Raw genomic sequence first — 17,952 nt, 5'->3', positions numbered from 1 at the left:
AGCAGCAGGCGCCCTGAGGTCCTGAAGGGATGATGATCATTGGCCTAAGAAGGAGCTCTGGAGGATTTCGGAACAAGGAGTGAGCAGTGTCTGTCCATTTTCTAGGGGCCCTGAGGGAAATCCTTGCCAAAATTACTCCATTGTTATAGTCACTGGTGTGGCCTCTCCCTTGGCTCTAGCTTTATATCTGGTAGCTTGGTTTCCATAAACCCAGGCCCTGTTCTGGGGAAATCTTGCTGGACTGCTGTCTTTCTGTCCCCCAGCAGTCTTTAGGAGCCACAGGGAAGACCCAGAGCCCAGAAGGGGGAAGGGAAGGAGGCTTGCCGCTTTCCAAATGAGCTCACTCACACATACTTTCCACCCTGGCCCATAGCCGATGGCTAAGCTCTTCCCAGGCCAGGCTTTCCCCAAGCCAAGGCCCAACCCCCTTCAACCTCCACTGCCATCTTCTCCTGGGCCTCCCAGGGATACCATAGCCAAAGGGTTTCCTCAACTAACTCCAAGGGGTCTGGGCTCCCCAGTCCACCATGCTAAAGACCAATGGAACACTAAATCCCATCAGATTCCTCACTCCTTCCACTTCATTAAAGCCCTGTGGTCATGGTTCAAGAAGGAAGAGGCACTTACAACAAGGACTTATAGTTGGGGTGGCAGGAGGAAAACAGAAAAGAGGATGGAAGGGGCAGAGGCGATGAATGGGCTTCCTCTAATGGCTCATGACTCACTAGACTGCAGCAAAAAGAAAGCCGAGTCACATCCTGCTGTCTTCCTGGTTTTCATACAAGGGGCTTGCACAGGACAGACTGTGGTCTGGAATCGGGAAAGGAGTGGGGCAAGGCTGGGGAAATTACAAATATCAAAAAAACTGTTTCTTCAAAAGTCCTGCCTGCGAACATCTGCATAAAGACACCTTCCCCATGTAATGCCAAGACCATCAGATATTTAGCAGCAAGTCTCAAACTGCTTCATACTTTGGCCCCCAGTCATGGAGTTCAAACAAGCATGAGCTAGGACAAGAATCAGTCAGTCAATGAGAATTAATTAAGCATCTACCATGTACTTGCACTGGAAATACAAAGAAAGATGAACACGCAAAATTTTTATCAAGCATTTTACTGCCTTGCAATGTCTTTAAGTTCTGGGAACCAAAAACAACAAAGAAACAATCCCTGCCTTCAAGAAACTTACATTCTTTATTTAATATAAAAATCATACATCTATATGTTAGGTACCATAAAAATGTATAAAATTATTTTCTTGTGACAATCTTGTTTACATATAAGAAAATTGCTTAGAGGACGTAAGCAAGTCTGATTAATTTTTATTTTGAACTGAACAAATACCAAATAAAATGAGTACTTTTTTTTAAGGTTTTTGCAAGGCAAATGGGGTTAAATGACCTGCCCAAGGCCACACAACTAAGTAATTATTAAGTGTCAGAGGCTGGATTTGAACCCAGGTACTCCTGACTCCAGGGCACCACCTAGCCACCCATAAAATGAGTACTTTCAAACAGAAACCAGATCAGAAAAAAGATTGTTCATGAAAAAAATGCTTTTCATTTTAAGTTCTACATATAATGAATTCAACTTATAATTCTCAAAGCTGTCCCACTTGTCTGTGCTTCTTTCTGACCTTCCTTCTCTTCTGTGCATATTTTAACAGCTATTTCAAATGACTCTTTTTTTTCCCTCTGCTTCTTTCTCTTTTTTCTTTCTATCCTTTCCTATTACCTCTGGATTTCCCAATATTCCCTCCCCCCACATTGAGGGATAGGGGAAAACTTACATTCTATTGATAGAGAAGAGTATATATAGAGAGAGTATATATATATATATATATATATATATATATATATATATATACTCAGATAACTATACAGCAATATAGAGAGTAATAAGGTAAACAAGACATTCAGATAAGTTCTAGGAAAATACAGAAAAAGAAAGCACTTTTAAGAGAATCAGGGCAGTTTTCACAATAAAGGTAAAGAGAAGGGAGTATATTCTAGATGAGGGGGACAGCTCCCCCAAATGCACAGAAGCATAATGATCCAATTTTACTGGAAGGGACAATAGGAAGGGGAATAATGCAAAAATAAAATTCGAAAAGTAGATTAGAGTCAGTATCTTGAAGGTCTTAAAAAAAACAAGTTAAGAGAAGTAACACAAAGCCACTGAATATTTTGAGCCAGGAAGTGGCATGATAAGACCTGTGCCTTATTAAGTTGGAAGATTAAGTCAGTGACTATGGGGAGGAAGGAATAAAGAGGGAGAGAGCTGGAAGCAGAAAAATAAGTTACAGTGGTATAGGTAAAAGGTGAAAAAGGGTAAGTGTGAAAGGAAAGAAAGGATTACCTTTTACCTAAACTATTTCCATAGTCTCTGTTTTGGTTACCTTGTCTTGAGGGTCTCTTAACTTCAATCATTCCTCCACACAGATCTGTGATTTTCCTAAAGCACAGATCTGACCATGTCCCTCTACTACCCAATAAACTCTTTTATTATTATTATTATTATTATTATTATTATTATTATTATTATTACTTAGTTGTCCAGTTCTTCATGACCCCATTTGGGGTTTTCTTAAGATTCTGGAATGCTTTACTATTTCCTCCTCCAACTCATTTTGGGAAACAGATGAGAAAACTGAGGTAAACAGGGTTAAGTGACTTCCCTAGGGTTCCAAATGTTGTAAGTGTCTGAGGTCAGATTTGAACTCATGAAGAAGAGTCTTCTTGACTTCAGGTATAATACTCTATCCACTGCACTGCCTAGCTAACTCCAGTTTCAAGACTTATTACATAAATAATACTCCTCTCTTTCTATACTCAGTCAAACTGCTCCAATTGTTCCTCACAAAGGAAACTCCATCTCCTATCTCCCTGACTTTTGACATTCCTGAAACAAACTCCCTTTTGATCTTCATATCTTAGAATACTTAATTTCCTTTAAGAAGTCAAGCATCACCTTCTGCATGAAGGTTTTCCTGGCCCCTACAATTGTTAGTCACTTCCTCCTCATAATTACTTTGCATTTATTTCACTTATATTTTACCTTTATTCAACTTAGTCAATCAATCAATCAATAAACATTTATTAAACCCTACTAAGCATTGTACAAAGTGTTGAGGGTAGAATGATAAACAAAAGCTAATCCCTGCCCTTGAGGAATCTCACAGTACAAACCAGGGGAGAACATGTAAGTAATCATGTATAAAGAAGCTATTATAATAGGGAAAAAAGCTATACAGTTTGTGGGCATGTTCTCACTATCCTCCATGTCTGGAATGTCCTCCCTCCTGTGCTCAGACTACTAAAATCCTTGGCTTCCTTTAAGTTCTGTTTAAAATCTCACCTTAATCTCCAGGAACCACTCTTAATAACAGCACTTAACTTTTTTTTGTTTTTGAAAGGCATTCGAGGTTAAGTGACCTGTCCAAGGTCACACAGCTAATTTTAAGGGTCTGAGGCTGTATTTGAACTCAGGTCCTCCCAACTCCAGAGGGGATGCTCTAACCACTTTGCCACCTAGCTGCCCCAGCTCTTTCCCTATTTTAATTATTTCTTATTTATCCTGTATATAGCTTACTTTATACCTATTTGTTTTTATGTTGTCTCCTCCATTTAGACTGTAAGCTCCTTGAGGGTAGGCACTGTCTTTGTAGTTTTGTAAGACCAATACTTACCAATCTGCTTAGCACATAGTAAGTGCTTTAAGAAATGTTAATTGACTAACTGATTGATTGATTGATAAAAAGAAATAATCATCAGAGGGAAGCCTTTGAATTTAGAGGGACTGGGAAAAGCTGTTAGTAGAAAAGATTTTAGTTAGGACTTGAAGAAAGTCAGGGAATTCAGGAGGTAGAGATGAGGGGGAAGAGCATTCCAGGCAAGGGATGACATCAAGTCAAAATTCCTGGAAATGTATTTGTCTTGTTCAAGGAACAACATGGATCAAAAAATATCATTCTGAGGTGTAAGCTATAAGAGGATCATCTTTACTTTATGACCAAATTCAAGATCCCACTTCCTGGAGGGAAACCCAACTCCTGGACATTTGTGATTACCTGTCCTGTAATATAATCGTAATCTATTCTCTCTCATTTTCTTAAACTTTTTTATTTTTATTTTGATGGGGGGTTTGGAAAAGGAGGGAGCATCTGGTGGGGGGGACTCTGACAAACTCATCATGTTTGCCAGCCCTCAAGACAAACTATGGTCTTAACTGTTCTCCTTGAGAACAGGGCAATCCATAGGATGATCTCCAGGATGAGGTCAGCCAAGGGAGGAGAATGGATGAAAAGAATTTCAGATCCTTTGTTGCCCATTATTGTAGGATTTGCATAGTCCTACTCTTGGGGCATTGCACAGTGCCTGATTCTGTAAACAGATTTCACTGTGGTTATCATTTCGAAAACCCCATGACTTAGCCCTCTGCTAGATTCCAGTTTTACACTAAACAAAATATTTAATCCAACAATCACTACATTTTATACTAGAAAGACAACTAACACTGTAGTTTATGAGTTCTTAGAGCTTTAAGAAAGTTAACCTAATGATTAGTTTGGGGTTGTTGAGATGGGGAAAGGATTTTCTGTCTCTCTTGTCATCTGTTCCCCACTGACATTTGTCAGCCTCGGTTGCCTTCATGTATTGACTCCTTATCCCATGTCTATATCTGTTAATATGTGTGCATACAGCTAAAAGATAAACAAGACCTATGGACAAAGGCTTAGGGGGTGCACAAAGGAGGTGGCCCAGTTTGCCCTAACCTCTCAGCCAAAGTGTCCATAGGTTGGCATTCCAACATATGCCTTATCTCCTGGATACTACATATTACAGCTTCCCTATAGAACCATAGCCTTTTCATGCTGTATTAAAAACTACTTAAAAATAAAAAGATATAAGATCAGAAAGGTTGGAAGGTAGGGGGAGGGGAGAATTTTGTAATTGATCTTTAAGGTAATAGGGAGCCACTGAAGTTCTTTGAGGGGAAAGGTGGGGAAAGACATGGTTTTATATAGAAAAATCTTTAGATCAGATTTTAGAAAGATCACCTGTTGGCTGAAAGCACTTGTGTCAAGCAGAGCAACTAGATAAACCAGTGATGAGAAAATGAGGACCAGAACTAGGGTATTGGCAGTACCAGAGGAGAAATACTGCAAAGGTGAACTCTATAGACCTTGGCAACAGAAGAGTTCAGAGAGGGTTTAATTTTTGTCTTTTTATACTCAGAGTCTATTACTGTACCTAGTACCAACAGGGTATTAAATAAAGACTTGATCAGTTGGTTGATTTATGCAAGAATATTATAGAATCAACAAGACTAAGCAATGGATTAGAATTTAAGGGAAGTAGGAGGCAAAGATGACTGAAATTTAAAATTTTGGTTGACAAGTAGCATGGTGAGGCCCTCAATGGAAACAATGATATGGAAAGGAAGGGGCAGGTTTTGTTTTATTGTAGGATTGGGGGGTGGGGCACCAAATAGGGATGCAGAAAAAAGTAAGCTTAATATCAGTCAGTAAGTAATTATTACTTGTCCATTAAGCAGTCAACACTATGACAGGTATTGTAGAGATATTGCAAGACAAGAACAAATATTCACTCACTGCAAGGAACTTATGACCTTTTTGTGCCCATTAGTACCAATCTCAACTACTGAAAAAGTCATTTATAAGTTCACAACCCCCCTTCTCCCTTTCCATAATATCTTCCAGCTCCATTAGATTGGGCTGACCCAGCCAGGAAAAACTGATTGGACTCTGTTGAATATTTCCAATCCCTTTGTAGAACTGAGAGGCTGAGAATTGAGGAGGTGGGGAAATTGGGTGGGCAGAAGACAGAGACAGCTCAATCCATCCCCATGCCCTACTGGAAAGAGCAATCCATCTTGGAGGGATTAGAGCTTGATCCAAGACTCCAACATTCCCTAGATTGTGAAAAATAGTTCCTTCCAAACCTCAATTCTTTAATGAACCTGCAAACCTTAACTTGCCATGTAACAGTGAGTTATGAGTATTTACCATGGCCATGATTCCCCAAATACTCCCCATGGGTCCATCAGCATACCTCAATAGTAATATAATAGCTCACATTTATGTAATGTTTTAAAAATCATTCTATATACATTATATCTTTTAATTCTGCTAATACCTTCACCTCCTTTCCTCCCATACCATCCCCAGAGTGAGAATAGGGGAAGCAGGAGAGCTGTAGATGGAAGGACAGGAACCAGCTCTGGGGGCCAGCCCTGGTCTTCAGGAGACCAAAATTTTCTCCAAGTCTGTGTGATAGCAGCACCCCCTGGTGATGGGTGTGGGGAAAGGGAGGCATGCCCAGGGAATGTGAGGCAGCTAGGAGAGCAATTCCCTCCCCTGAGGTCCCCACCCCCATTCCCACCCTGTTTTTTCCTTTCTCCTTTTTCCAACTCCAGACACCTGTACTTAAAGGGGTGGGACTAGGGGTCAAGACAGGCTTTTCTTAGTCTCTCAGGGGCAAGAAAGGAAAAAGTCAGTTTCCTGCCCGCCCTAGCCCATTGTGGGCAGTCCTCTGGAGGTGGACTCAGGGAGGGAGTGGAAAAGGTGATGAAGGATATGGCTGATTCTTCACAGTCCCCAGAAAGGGGTCTCTGAAGATGCTGATTGGAGGCACTAAATCCAACCTGGGTGGGGCTCCTCAGGTCCCCTAGTCCAACTAAGATTCAGGGTCTAGGGACACCACACACACAGAGACACACACACTTATAGAAACGTACACACAGACACAAAAAGACACAGAAACAAACACACAAATGCACATACACAAACACAAACTGGGACATTTCTTTCCAGTAACCTGGAGGAATTCAATTCAATTCAAACAAACATGTTTATGCCAGTAGCATGTCCTAGACAGGGAAATACAGGATGAAAAAAATCAAAAGTCCCTGCTTTTAAGATACCAAAAAATACATGATTATATGGAGAGAGAAAAAAAAAACATTATGAGCTAGAGGTATCTGGGAAGAAAGATTTCATGGAGAAGCTAGCACCTGATAAAAATCCTGAAAGAAATGAAGAGGGGGCACATTCCAAGCATCTGGAACTATTCAGGCAAAAATATGGATGGAGGAAATTTTTTCTTTTTTTTTCTTTTATTAAAGATTTTATTTGAGTTTTACAATTCTCCCCCAATCTTACTCCCCACCCCCCCACCCCCCCACGGAAAGCAATCTGTCAGTCTTTACTTTGTTTCCATGTTGTACATTGATCCAAATTGAGTATGATGAGAGAGAAATCATATCCTTAAGGAAGAAACAAAAAGTATAAGAGATAAGATCAGACAATAAGATTTTTTTTTTCTAAATTAAAGGGGATATTCCTTGATCTTTGTTTAAACTCCACGGCTCTTTATCTGGATACAGATGGCACTCTCCATTGCAGACAGCCCAAAATTGTCCCTGATTGTTGAACTGATGGAACGAGCAAGTCCATCAAAGTTGATCATTGCCCCCATGTTGCTGTTAGGGTGTACAGTGTTTTTCTGGTTCTGCTCATCTCATTCAGCATCAGTTCATGCAAATCTCTCCAGGCTTCCCTGAATTCCCATCCCTCCTAGTTTCTAATAGAACAATAGTGTTCCATCACATACATATACCACAGTTTGCTAAGCCATTCCCCAATTGAAGGACATTTACTTGATTTCCAATTCTTTGCCACCACAAACAGGGCTGCTATGAATATTTTTGTACAAGTGATGTTTTTACCCTTTTTCATCATCTCTTCAGGGTATAGACACAGTAGTGGTATTGCTGGATGATAGGGTATGCTCATTTTTGTTGCCCTTTGGGCGTAGTTCCAAATTTCTTTCCAGAAAGGTTGGATGAGTTCACAGCTCCACCAACAGTGTAATAGTGTCCCAGATTTCCCACAACCCTTCCAACAATGATCATTATCCTTTCTGGTCATATTGGCCAGTCTGAGAGGGGTGAGGTGGTACCTCAGAGAAGCTTTAATTTGCATTTTTCTAATAATTAATTATTTAGAGCAATTTTTCATATGACTATGGGTTGCTTTGATATCCTCATCTGTAAATTGCCTTTGCATATCCTTTGACCATTTGTCAATTGGGGAATGCCTTTTTTTTAAATATGACTCAGTTCTCTGTATATTTTAGAAATGAGTCCTTTGTCAGAATCATTAGTTATAAAGATTGTTTCTCAATTTATTACATTTCTTTTGATCTTGGTTGCAGTGGTTTTATCCGTGCAAAAGCCTTTTAATTTAATGTAATCAAAATCATCTAGTTTGTTTTTGGTGATGTTCTCCATCTCTTCCTTAGTCATAAACTGCTTCCCTTTCCATAGATCTGACAGGTGAACTACTCCTTGATCTTCTAATTTGCTTATAGTATTGTTTTGTATGTCTAAATCCTGTATCCATTTGGATCTTATTTTGGCATAGGGTGTGAGGTGTTAGTCTAATCTAAGTTTCTTCCATACTAACTTCCAATTTTCCCAGCAGTTTTTATGAAAGAGAGAGTTTTTAAACCAATAGCTGGACTCTGGGTTTATCAAACAGCAGATTATTATAATCGTTTCATGCTATTGCACCTAGTCTATTCCACTGATCCACCACTCTGAGGAAATTTTTTTTAAATATCCAGAGTATCCCACAGGTACGACTGCATTAAGACTTTTGGGACAACTTTTATTTATTAATCTCCTATATAGCCTGTGCCCTCTTATCTTTTGTAAATGTTATTATCCTCTGGGTCCAGGATGATGATGGTTCAGAGAGAGAGAGAGAGAGAGAGAGAGAGAGGAGAGAAGCAAAGTGCTTTTTAATGATCCTGGCCAGATCACTTTTTTTTTTATGCACTTTGAAAGATTTTATTCCTGCCCTTTCATTCCAACCATAAGCTGGGGTCACAAATTTAATTGATACATTGGTTCTTATATATTTCCCCACCCTGCTCATTATACTTTTTATTTATTTATTTATTCTTATTTTTATTTTGTACAAATAATTTTTTATACATTACTAAAAGTTCTTGTTTAAGGGTAAACATAATACCTCCTCCCCCCAAAAAATATAGACCCACGTGATCAATAAAGTAAAGATGAGAGAAAAAAGTTAAAATGTAAATTAAAATAATAATAATAATAATAATAATAATGATAATGATAATGATAATAATAATAGTAGGTATGGCCAAGTGGTGCAGTGGATGGAGCACAGCCTGGAGCCAGGAGCACCTGAGCCCAAATCCAGCCCCAGACACCCAACAATCACCCAGCTGTGTGACCCCATGCAAGCCACCCCAACCCCATTATCCTACAAAATCAAAAAAAAAAAAAAAGACCCAAAATAAAATAAAATAGTAATAATAATAGTAGGGGCAGCTGGGTGGCAGAAAGATCACTGGCCCTTGAGCCAGGAGCACCCAGGTCTAAATCCGACCTCAGACACCCAACAATCACCCAGCTGTGCAGCCCCAGGCAGGCCACCTAGCCCCATTTGCCCTGCACCCCCCCAAAATAATAATAATAATAATAATGATAATAATAATAAACGTGCTTCAGTCTGTGTTCGAATACCACCAGCTCTGTCACAGGTGGATCACATTCTTTATGATAAGTCCATCAAAAAAGTTACTTGCATATTTTCCACCGTTGCCATTGCTGATCGCAACTCCCTCCAATCGTACTTCTCTACTACCATGAACTATATTTTCTCTCTCCTTTCACTCTGTTTCTGCTGTAGGGTAGCTGAGTGGTGCAGCAGACAGATCCCTGGCCCTGGGGCCAAGAGGCCCCAAGCCCACATACCACCTCTTAGGCCCAGCATCCATCCGGCCCTATGGTCCTGGCTAGGCCATCCAATCCCAGCCCCTTGCAAGAAGTAAAAAAGAAAATATGTTATATCTGACCACTCTCCCCCCATGGTCCATCCTCTCCTCCATCACTCACATCGCCCCCTTCCCCCATCACCCTTCTCTCCTTCTTACTACAGATATCTATACCCCATTGAGGATATATGCTGTTTCCTCTCCTAGCCACTTCTGATGAGAGTGAAGATTCCCTCATTCCCCCTTGCCTTCCCTCCTTCCATATTATTGCAATAGCTCATTGTAATAAAGAAAAATCTTATTATATGAAATATCTTGGCCTATTCCTCCTCTCCTTTTTCTTCCTCCCATTACATTTCCCTTTTATCTATTGACTCCATTTTTACACCACAATATATCTTCAAATTCAGTTTTCTCCTGTGCTTCATCTATAAAAGCTCCTTCTACCTGCTCTATTAAATGTGAAGGTTCATATGAGTGTTATCAATATCATTTTTCTATACAAAGATACATGTAATTCATCATCATTAAGTCCCTCATATTTTCCCCTTCTCCTCCAATCTCTATGCTTCACCTGAGTCCTGTATTTGAAGATCAAACCTTCTGTTCAGCTCTGGCCATTCCAACAGGAACATTTGAAATTCCCCTGGTTCCTTGAAAGTCCATCTTTTTCCCTGGAAGAGGACATTCAGTTTTGCTGGGTAGTTGATTCTCAGTTGCATTCTAAGCTCTTTTGCCTTCCGGAATATTATATTCCAAGCCCTACGAGCTTTTAATGTAGTTGCTGCTAAGTCCTGTGTGATCCTGACTGCAGTTCCATGATATTTGAATTGTGGCTTTCTGGGTGCTTGTAATATTTTCTCTTTGACTTGGGAGTTCTGGAACTTGGCTATAATATTCTTGGGGATTGTTTTTTGGGGATCTCTTTCTTGGGAAGATTGGTGAATTCTCTCCATTTTTATTTTGTCCTCTGCTTCTAGGATATCAGGGCAATTTTCCTGTAATAATTCTTTGAAAATGATGTCAAGGCTCTTTTCCTGGTCATGACTTTCAGGTATTCCAATAATTTTTAAATTATCTTTCCTAAATCTGTTTTCCATATCAGCTGTTTTTTTCAATAAGATGTTTCACATTTTCTTCTAATTTTTCATTCTTTTGGTTTTGAAGTATTGTGTCCTGATTTCTCATAAAATCAGCAATCTCCCTGAGTTCTATTCTTTGTCTGAAAGATTTGTTCTCCTCAGAGAGCTTTCTTATCTCTTTTCCCATCTGGCCAATTCTGCTTTTTAAAGCATTCTTCTCCTCAATAACTTTTTGAACTGTTTTATCCATTTGACCTATGCTGGTTTTTAACATGTTATTTTCTTCATCATTTTTTTGGATTTCCTCAACTAAGCTGCTGACTTCATTTTCATGTTTTTTCCTACATCTCTCTCATTTCTTTTCCCAATTTTTCCTCTATCTCCCTCACTTGATTTTCAAAGTCTTTTTTGAGCTGTGTCATAGCCTGAGCCCAATTTCTGTTTTTCTTCGAGTCTTTAGCTGCAGGAACTTGGACTTCCTCAGTATTTCTTATTGGTGTTCCTCTTTTTTCTCTGTTTACTCATTTCCCCAGCCTGTGCCTGGTTTTGGGGTGCTTCCTGAGCTTTTGAGTATTAGTGGGACACCCCCCACAAGGATCTCCATGTGTGAGGCTCTGTCTTCCCTCCTGGTCTGTGAATGACCTTAAGTGTGTACCCCTCTGCCTTGGGGCTGAGGTGGGGGGGACCCTGCTGTTCTATGGGGGGCCTAGATTGTGATCAGGATCTGAGTCCTCAGAGTCCTGTTCCAGGGACAGAGAACAGAGCTCAGCAGTCTCTCTCCACTCCCCCTCCATGGGCTCAGCGCTCATGCCCTAGGGGCTTCTTGTTCCTGGATTTGGGCTGCCACAACCATGACCACACTGTTCACTGTGTGCCCTGAGGGCTGGGCTTCATGAGCTCACTCTGGTAGAAGTCCCCCGCCCACCCCACTCCACCAAGTTGTGCCTGATGGTCCCTGGGGTGTAGGTCAGGAAACTGCCCCTGCCGCTGTGAGCCACGGCTGAAGTTCTTTCACTCTGGCGGCCACCCCTCTGGTGGGCCACCCCTTTGACCCCGTGGAGCCGAGCCTTTCCACTCTTTTTCAGGTTACCTTGGGTTGGAGAACTGCCTCACTGCATCCCTCTGGGGATTCAGTCTCTCGAAAATTTAGTTAGAGTCCTTAGCTTATAAGTTTTGCTCCAGAGCAACTAAGAGAGGGTCCTCTCTTGTCACCATCTTGGCTCCACACCCTCCCCCCCCACTCTTTCTTAATACACAAAAGAGATGACAAAATGCACATTAGGGGCAGGTAGCTGTGTGATAAGATAGAGTCAGTGGGTCTAGGTTCAGCCACTTCTGCTGCATTTGAGCTTTGGATTTCCTGATCACCATTTTGATGACAGAATAAAAGTGACCAGTGCTCTTGGTTTGGGTCTTCTGGCCCTCCATGAATAGACCAGAGCCAAAAGATTCATTCTGAAGAGGCAGCCTGGATCCAGAGACAGAGCCTTGGGCTCTGACCTAGAGGAATCTCTAGTCCCATGTTGTAACTTCCATTAGGTTGGTGGGCCAGAGAGAAGGTAATTTCTCTCATGCTCTTTCCTCTGCTTTCCCCAATTAGAGCCTGACTCTGACCTAGGCTCAGTCCAACATGTCCCCTTCCTTTATGTCCATGAACCTCAGTGACGGGGAAGGGGGTCCATACTTTCTTCCTGTCAACCATCCCTGATGGAAGGGCAAACAGAAGGAGGTTTAGAAGATGGTCCAAGCAAAGTCAAATAAGCAGCATCAGGAAAACAATACGCATAATGACTACAAAAACATAAATGAAAAAGAACAAACATTCCTGCCACACAGAAATTTATTACAATGAATTTGGCCCTGGAGAAGGAAAAAGTGCTCCTCTTAGTAGTGTAGAGGTCTGGAATGCTGTTCCACAAACTGTCAGACTCTACTGATGTGTTTCCCCCCTTTCCACTAGGTGGGGAAGTGGGGAGTGATATATTTGGAAATGAAACTGATGTCAAATATAAGATATTAAGAAAATATGGAGACAAACAATCAAAAGTGATGGTTGGAGGCCCCTGGCATCTATTTCCAATTTCACTTTGTTTAATAAATTATATGATTATATGACTGATATGGAAACATGTTTTATATAATTTCATATATATATATATAGGCTAAATTAAATTGTTTGCTATCTTAGGGAAGGAGGAGATAAGAAAGGGAGTGTGAAAATTTGGAACTTAAAATTTTTTAAAAATGAATACTAAATTCAGTCTTCTGGTACTTCTCTGATGGCCCCCTGGAAGCAGGGGCTTTTGGAGTCAGCTTGAACTGGTTTATTACATTTTTCAATGTGAGCATTTATATTTTGTAAACTGACAAATACTACAACTTGAGTTATGTTTTTTTGATTGTCTAGATATAAGAAAGTGATGGAGAAAATTGTAATAATGCAAATTAAACTTAAAAATATAAATAAAGGAGTGAATGCTAAAAATTGTCTTTATATGTCATTTGTAAAAATATGTTATTTAAAAAAATAAACTGACGACAGTATTTGAAGTTTCTGAGTTCATAGATGGAGAGCAGAGAAGAATCCTAACAGAAAGGATAGGGAGACCATAGGTCTCATATTCTGACATGTTGAATAATATCCCCTAGATTGATTCAGGGTAGGGACAGCAACACCACAGAATAAATCTGATGCTTGTTCCACATAAAAACATGAAGTGACTCCCTTTACTTTCTTACTATTCATTCCTCCCCCTTTTTTAATTCTGCATTTGCTTTTCTTTATAAGCTTTTTAAATTTTTTAAACAAATACAAAATAAGAAAAAAGCTATTGTGCACAACAAAACATGAGAGGATTCATAATATAAAACAATAAATTTGCATTTCAAGAAAGTTTATATAATAAATATTATATTTTATGTTCAAAATTGTCCATCTTTTCTTTGTTTCTCTATAGGTTTTCTTCTGTTCTCTGCTATGCACTGTTTATTTTTGCCTCCCCAAGCTATAATTAAGCACAGATGTATTCATACATATACATAAATATACATTTATACATATATATATATATACATACTCACGTACACACACACACACACACACAAACACAGATAGATAATTTCCTCTTTAACCTTCCTGCAGTCTAACTTCCTTTCCCACTGGATTACTGAAACTTTTCTTTTTTTTTTAACCTTTTTTTTTTTAGGGTTTTTTTGTGGGGTTTTTTGCAAGGCAAATGGGGTTAATAAATGGCTTGCCCAAGGCCACACAGCTAGGTAATTATTAAGTGTCTGAGACCGGATTTGAACCCAGGTACTCTTGACTCCAGGGCCGGTGCTTTATCCACTGCACCACCTAGCCGCCCCTGAAACTTTTCTTTAAAGGATTTTCTTCTTGTCTTAACCTTCTTAACCTCTTAACCTCTTAACCTCTTAACCTCTTAACCTCTTAACCTTCTTCTTAACCTCATGACTTCAGACACTGTCAATAACAAGTCATTTCTTGGAGGTGGGGGGAAGCTGTCTAATCTTCTGAAGGCTGAGTACCCTCTGGACACCAATTTTGGGTAGGCTATTCCACTCATGTGCCAAAGGCACCACCTCGAGAACATAAGGCTGGTGGCTCAAGTTGAATGCTATCTGGTGAGCAAATCAGATATTGGATCATTTATCCCTTTCCTGAAGTCATATCAATTCACAAGATGACTTTTCATACTCTCTTTCTTGATACACACAAGATGACTGTGATATATTACCTTTCTGTAGATCTAAAGGAAAGTAGTACTCAAGACACATGACCTAAAGTCCTCAAAGAAAGAGACATGGAAGACTATAGGGATCACACTCCTGAGCATACTGTGCTGGATACTGAAGAAAAAATTATTTTCTAAATCCAAAAGTTCTCATATTCTCCTTTTATTCCAGTTTATTTATTTCCAAGAGTAGCATCTCTCTTTCTTCAGATCATGTAGTCACTGTTTTCTCTAGCTTAGCTTCCAGGATATTTGCAGATTTTTCTCTGATTTTCTAGTACTAAACCCTAATCCTATCTCCTCTTCTTTCTGATCTAATCCCTGATATCTTCTCAATTATTCTTTTCCAGAGAAAATGATATAGGTTCTGTTATCTGCTCCTTTTATCCTTCACAAGTCAACATTAATTTTTTTTCTTTTTCAATCTCTGGTATTTTTGTTAGACTCCTCTCTCTCCTCAGAACCTATGGACTCAGAGACTTCAAATTCTGTTATTGCATAGTTGATTTAACAAAGTGAAATTATGTCTCTATCCACCTCCTTTGATTGCTTATTCTTCCCACAGATTTCTGGTTATTGTGGTTTTTTGCCAATCCTCATACTTTTTTTTTTTTTAGGTTTTTGCAAGGCAAATGGGGTTAAGTGGCTTGCCCAAGGCCACACAGGTAATTATTAAGTGTCTGAGGCCGTATTTGAACTCAGGTACTCCTGACTCCAGGGCTGATGTTCTATCCACTGTGCCACCTAGCTGCCCCTTTTCAACTCTTCCTGACTCCATTTGGGGTTTCTTGGCAAAGAAATGAGTGGTTTGCCATTTCCTTCTCCAGCTCATTTTACAGATTGAGGAAACTGAGCATATTGAGAAAATTGAGCAAACAGGGTCAAGTGACTTGCATAGGATCATACAACTAGTAAATGTCTGAGATCAAATTTGAACTCAGATCTTCCTGGCTCTAGGCTCAATGCTCTATTCATTCTATACTACCCAGATGCCCACAGAAAACCATATAAGACTTATATGAACTGATACAAAATAAAGCAGCACAAGACAAGCAACATGCACAATGCAATAATAAAGAACAACAAAATAATTTAAAGTAAATGGTGAGGGGCAGCTAGGTGACACAGTGGATAGAGCACCAGCCCTGGAGTCAGGAGTACCTGAGTTCAAATCCAACCTCAGACACTTAATAATTACCTAGTTGTGTGGCCTTGGGCAAGCCACTTAACCCCATTTACTTGGAAAAAAAACTAAAAAACTAAAATAAATGGTGAGAAATTATAATGACTTGGTTTGTCCCAAAAGAAGAGATATGAGATGATAGTTTCCTTCCCATTCCTTTGTATAAGTGGAGGGTAGTTAGCATGGTTGCCAAATATTGCATAAAATGTCAGACATTTTTTGATATGTTGATTAGTTTTGTACAACTTTTTGATATTTCTTCCTGTTTTTTTAATATATTTTTATTATATGGTATTTCTTTTGGGGAGGGAAACGATGGGAATGTAGATGATATAAAAATAAAAGATAATCGATAAAACTGGTTTCTAAAAACAAATAAATAAAGCTATTTTTCTACTTGTGCTCTTAATCCCATCCTTCCTGACTCCAGAGAAAGCTTGCTTTCACATTTATCCCCTCTCTCCCCAACATCTTCACTGCCTCTTTCTTCCTTCAGACATAGTTTCCCCCATCTCCTGAATGCATCATCTTCCCTCCGCCTCCTCCACCCACAAACCTGTTCTTCTACCTGGCTTCCCTATATCTGTTGATTGCACTCATCACCTAGGCTTGAAACCTGAGTCATCTCTGACTCCTCCCTTCCTCTGACTTCCTCACCACCCCCATCCAATAAGTTGCCAAGTCCTGTTGATGTTTTGTCACACTCATCAGTCATCTCTTTTCCATTCCCCATCACCACCTTTGTTTAGTTTCTCATTAACTCTTGCTTGGATTATTGTAATAATACCTCACCCACAACCCTACCCAGGAAATGAACTGCTGCTCTAGTCTCTCACCTCCAATCATCCTCATATACTGATGCCAGGGTAATCTTCCTAAGGCACAACTGCAACCTCATCACTCCCATCCTCAAAATCCTTTGAAAGCTCCCCATTCCCCAAGTCATAATTCAAATTCCTTAACTTTAGAACTCTACATAAACCACTTTTGGACTCCAGTCTTATGTTTTTTAGTCTTATTTCATACCTCTACTTTGGCCAAACCAGAGCATTCACCATTCCTCAAATATGCCCCATACTATCCTATCTCTACAACGGTATGCTGATAAATGTTTAACAACTACCTCTTCAGGGAGAGAATGTATAAACAACAGAGGTTTAAGTTTCATTTGCATTATTGATATTTTCTCCATCATATTCTTAATTTTGGAGAAAAAACAACCAATAAAACAATAAACTAAGCCCTGATCTGTAGGGCTTGTTGATTCCTGATTCACACTGGAAAATTTAACAATAGGCTCTTGACTGATTCAAGCCAGTTCAGTACCTCTGTCTATGCCTTTGTAGAGAAGAAGTGTGGGCAACTAGGTGGCAAAGTGGATAGAGAGCTGGACCTGGAGTCAGAAGGACCAGAATTCAAAATTCAAAACAGTCCTCAGATACTTAATAGCTGTGTAACCCTGGGTAAGTCACTTAACCTTGTTTGCCTCAGATTCCTCATCTGTAAAATGAACTGGAGAAGGAAATAGCAAACTACTTTAGTATCTTTGCCAAGAAAACTCCAAATACATAACCAATCAATTAAACAGCAACAAACAATAACAAGCAAGGCATAATAGACAATCATTTAGCCTTGCCTGGGGTTCAAGAAGACCTGGGTTCAAGTTTGACTTCTTACATATATTAGCTGTGTACCTGAAGCATTGTCCCTGCAATTTACTGAAGGTAAATTGACTATAGAAAAATTGTCTATATTGAGTTGAAGGAGTTTCTTCATGGAAAGTTTCTCACATTGATGGGATTGAAAGAAAAATCCCCTAATAAAAAAAAGTCAGTTCACACCATTTTCTATGCCAAGAATCCTCTGCCCATCCAATTCTATCATTTGAAACTTAGACCCAGGTCTCCTTGACTCTCAGGCAAGACCAGCTGACTATTTATCATACAAAGGTGTAGATAGAGGTGTACAGGAGCCAACTCTAGCCAACTGTTAAGAGCAGATTGTTAATTTTCTGGTCTGAGCATTTATACTTTGAAAATCAGCAAACCCTACAAATCAGGACTTGATTTAATTTTTTTGTGGATTAATACTCTAAAATTAAGA

This window comes from Macrotis lagotis, chromosome 4 (genome assembly GCF_037893015.1).
Source record: "Macrotis lagotis isolate mMagLag1 chromosome 4, bilby.v1.9.chrom.fasta, whole genome shotgun sequence".
Taxonomy (NCBI): domain Eukaryota; kingdom Metazoa; phylum Chordata; class Mammalia; order Peramelemorphia; family Peramelidae; genus Macrotis; species Macrotis lagotis.
This window is presented reverse-complemented; position numbering follows the sequence as displayed.